This window comes from Bactrocera latifrons, unplaced genomic scaffold (assembly GCF_001853355.1).
Source record: "Bactrocera latifrons isolate USDA-ARS-PBARC rearing strain unplaced genomic scaffold, ASM185335v1 scaffold_598, whole genome shotgun sequence".
Classification (NCBI taxonomy): Eukaryota; Metazoa; Arthropoda; class Insecta; order Diptera; family Tephritidae; genus Bactrocera; species Bactrocera latifrons.
The window spans coordinates 111570-115975 of record NW_017537265.1 but is presented as its reverse complement, the minus strand read 5'-3'; the positions used below and the strand labels follow the sequence as shown (position 1 = coordinate 115975).

The 4406-nt window shown below is 36.9% G+C and overlaps 1 protein-coding gene across 1 annotated transcript in view; it reads right to left on the bottom strand.

Moving 5' to 3' along the window:
• LOC108974864 (uncharacterized mitochondrial protein AtMg00810-like) overlaps positions 1-4406 on the bottom strand; it is a gene marked incomplete at its 3' end in the record, with an annotated part of 33240 nt that overhangs the window by 27664 nt on the left and 1170 nt on the right. The window lies entirely within an intron of this gene.

The window sequence follows — 4406 nt, the reverse complement described above, 5'->3', positions numbered from 1 at the left end:
GATTTAGAAGACGAAGTAGCAGATGTTCAGAACATTGCTGACTTAGCTGTTGTTCAGAATGTGGCAGATATTGCAGATGCCTATATCGGCAATCCAGTTATAGAAGAAAATAGTGAACCAAATCAATGTAAAATATCCCTTTCTCTTATACGAAAGCTTTTTGTTTCTAAATAAGATTTTTATTAGGTATGGATGTTGCAGAAGAGCCAGTTGTTGTATGTAGGTGATCACACCCGATGGCTGGAGTATGCCACAATGTTTGAAGGGGTATGGATTGACAAAGAGTCTGATGTATTCAAAAAACCGTTGTGGCGAAAAAGAAATCTTCAATTATACGCTAATTGGATAAGATTTCGAGGTGATGAGGCTTTGACACCGGAGATATTGGCATTGTATTCGCCGCTTCAGTTTTTTACATTTCTTATGTCAGACGACATTATTTCAAATATTGTGGAACAGAGCAAATTGTACGCAATACAACAAAACATTGAAAACCCATTGAACACCACGCCTGATGAAATACAACGTTTTATGGGAATCAGTTTTTATATGTCGGTGTATAAATATCCCGGAATTCGATTATTATGGGGGTAACTATGGTTTCAAGCCAATCATGGATTGTATGCCAAGGAATCGCTACGATAGAATTCGCCAATTCTTGCATTTTAATAATAACGATGGAATGCCACGCTCTAATCGTGACAGGCAGAGTTCCGCGTGATGCCAGCAACTGCCATCAACATCATCGGATGCTGCGCGCATTTGCAGACGTAATCCGGTGTCTGAGGCAGTTGAAATGTATGGACAAATACCACAACACGATTCGGGATATGGCCGTTTGTACAAAATACGCCCAATACTCACGGCACTAAATAGGAACTTCAAAAAGGTTCCAATGCGAGCAAGATTATGTGTTGACAAGCAAATCTGTGTGACGAAAATAAAGCACTATATGAAACAATACATGCCAGATAAGCCACACCCATGGGGTGATAAATTATTCCTACTGTGCGAAGATTCCGGATTTTAAATTTATTCCGGCGATGACGACCACCGTCAAGGCAATGAACCAAACTTGGGTGCGTCAGCAAATATTGTTGTCAGATTAGCCCGCTCGGTTCCGCGATTTGTAAATCATGCAATTTTTTTTGACAATTATTACACTTCGATTCCGTTGATGGTATATTTGCGAACACAAGGCTATTCGCCGTTCACGAATTCCATTGTGCAAATTACAGCAGAAATTTAAAAATCGTTGTGATTGGGAAGAATACGCTGCTTCATTTCACGGAATTGATGTTACAACTGTGGCTTGGAATGACAATAAAGTTGTCAACATGGCTTCAACAATGGCTGGAATAAAGCTATATCTTGCGGCCAATGGCGAAACGCCTGCGAATGTACCTACCATTGAAAGTTACAACAAAAAGAAAAAAATTACAGAGAGCATTCAATGTCCAAACGTTATCCACGAGTATAACAAATACATGGGCGGCGTTGACCTCTTGGATTCGTCACTGGGTCGTAGTCATATTCTCATAAAATCACGAAAGTGGACAAACCGATTATTCTACCACATGTGTGATATGGCTATCATCAATGTCTGGATGTTATATAAGCGACATCATGCGGACACCAATGAAACTGAGCCCAAGATGGTATTGCACGAATTTGTGTCAGAAGTTGCCCAGTGCCTGACAAAACCTGGTACTGATATGAGAATTGGAAAAGGTCGACGAACAAATTTGGAAGTAGAAATATCTTCAAAACGTCAACGCCCCATGTCTGGTCCGCTACCACCACGTGACATTCGCCTAGATAACGTTGGGCATTTACCAGAGTATGTGAAGGAGGGAAAGCCGCGATGTAAGAATCCCAATTGCACATCTCGTACAAAAGTACGATGTCGAAAATGTGGAGTACATTTGTGTTTTACACCAGAAAAAAACTGCTTTGCTGTATTTCACCAGAACTGTAGCTTTCACTTTCGTTTTTTTTTTTCTTCCGGAAGGCAAATGTTTTGCCTAGTCTCGCATTTATGTATGTATGTGTGTATATGTATGTATGTCGCCACTGAACTGCATTCTTATATGCTCACTGTCTCACTTCCTTTTTTTTCACTGTTTTAACTACACTTTTGTCACAGCACAATTTTTTTTCTTTAATTTTATTAGTTTTTTTTTTTTTTTGTTTTTCTAAGCTTGTTCACTTGGCGTATGTTAAAAATATCCACTTATTTGTCACTCAGGCCAAATTTTTTTATTTTATTTTTTTATTTTTCCATAGTGCCTTTCACTATGGCTCGAAGGACCAATGTTTACTTACTTCGTTTTAGCCACCACTCACATTGGAACTCGGCTCTGGTTATTTCACCGGCAAAATTTAATTAGCAAGAAAGACACAATTCGGGTTTATTTTAGTTTTATTAAAAAAGACACAATTTCGGTTTTTTGTTTTACTCACTACACTACCACTTCAAAATATACATTAGTAAATGCAATAATACGTGCGGAATGTGGGTAAAAAAAAATGACGCTGCGTGACACGTTCGCTCGGTTCAAGATCGACGTAAAAAAGGTGTTGGTGTGGTGTGTTGTCGTGTGTTCCTTCAGTGCCGTGGGTATAGAGGGGAGAGCTAACTCATCGAATTTCATCTTAATTTTAAGGTTTACAACAAAGGCATTATATATTTGATATGTATTTGGTCTTCAATGCCTATTAATAAAAAAATAATTAACGAAATTGAGCATGTGGCTCGGGTGCCAAAAAGTGACACCCCTGACGTTCTCTGATACATATGTAGATCTATGCAGCATAAGATTTAAATGATTACTTTCGAAGATATTACAGATTTAAAAATTGCGGGACGTAGCATTTGCGGCGGTATCAGCCGGCCGAGTCAGTGCTTATAAAGAGCGCGTCGGAGACTACGGTTCTCCTTATAGCACTTTGAAATTAGTAGTGATCGGACGCGTTTAAATATGTAAACGGAAATGATGAAGTATATGCGTACAATTTCAAACTGATTCTTCTTCAAAAATAATAAAATTGCTAACCATTTGGAATAGTAGAAGAGAACTGCAACAAATACGCATTGCAATAGATTATAACTAGCTCAGCAGTCAGTCGATGAATATTACAAGACGTGCATCCCAAAAGACTGATGTCATAACCCTGCCAGCCGACTTTTTCGTCTTTCCACGCTTGAGAACTGATTCATCATGGGCAGTCCACTAGAATGACTGTCGATTGGACTCCATATTTCTATTGTCACACACCGACGCAAAAATTCGGTTTTATTACGATTAAAGAACACTCAAACATTCCTCAGAATCAACAATTCGTTGTTTTTTGTAATATTATGACCTTGGCACAGAGCTTTCGCCTTTTTAGGACGTCATTTCGCTACTTTCCAACTTAGCAAATCTCTTTTCGACGGTGGATGACTAATATAAATCATATAGAAGCTAGTGGTAGTATTATCTAACGGCCATCCACAGCAAACTATGGACGGGTCCTCTAGTTTTTATTATATTACAATTCTATGTGTTGAGAAGATATTTAATATACAGCCAACTCTTTTTTCACACGGTAGATACATTCCTCCGAAACCCGTGTAAAAAAAGTGTAAAGCAGAGGCGTTTCTATAGAAAAAGGGGTGATACGTTCCATGTCATCTGAAAACCGTGTAAGATGAAATAAAGAACCATATATACTTCGGAAAACCATGTAAAAAATGTTGAAAACTATAAAATTTCAGATATGCATAAAGATTGTATGTTCTTATGACATTTTATTGAGCATTTAAACTTAAAATACATTATTCATACTGTTCAAAAAGTGGTAGATTAAGCAAAAAACAAAATCCAGAATTAAGAAAACAAAATTAGAATGGAAATAAAGAAAATTATTTACATAGCTACATAATTATTCGTCGCTACTTGATAACAAGCGCAATTGTTTGCGACGAACTGGACTAAAGTCGGTATCTTCACTGGATATATCAATTTCGGCAATGTAAATATCATGCGAAAAAAATGTGTAGGTAAGAGTCATCGAAGAAGGGGATTTCCAAGTTCATGTTCATTCCAGCAATATTGCTAAGTGTGTTAAAAGCATAACATAATTACAAGACAGTGATTTTAAAACCATACTAGATTAAAATCTTTTTATAATTTTTTTTTCGATCCTGTAACTTCAAATCCGTATAAAAAGTTTTTAGACTTGTCAAACATATAATATTAATTTAAAAAAAATTGTTGATGAAATAAAATCGAAAGCCGAGGATGTTTATTCAACGACAGTTTATTAGCAACTACTTTTTGTATAGACAGAATTTCGGTATTCATTAAAATAGAAAAGTACTGACTTAGAATATTCGAACATACGAGTGTTGCCAGAGTTCA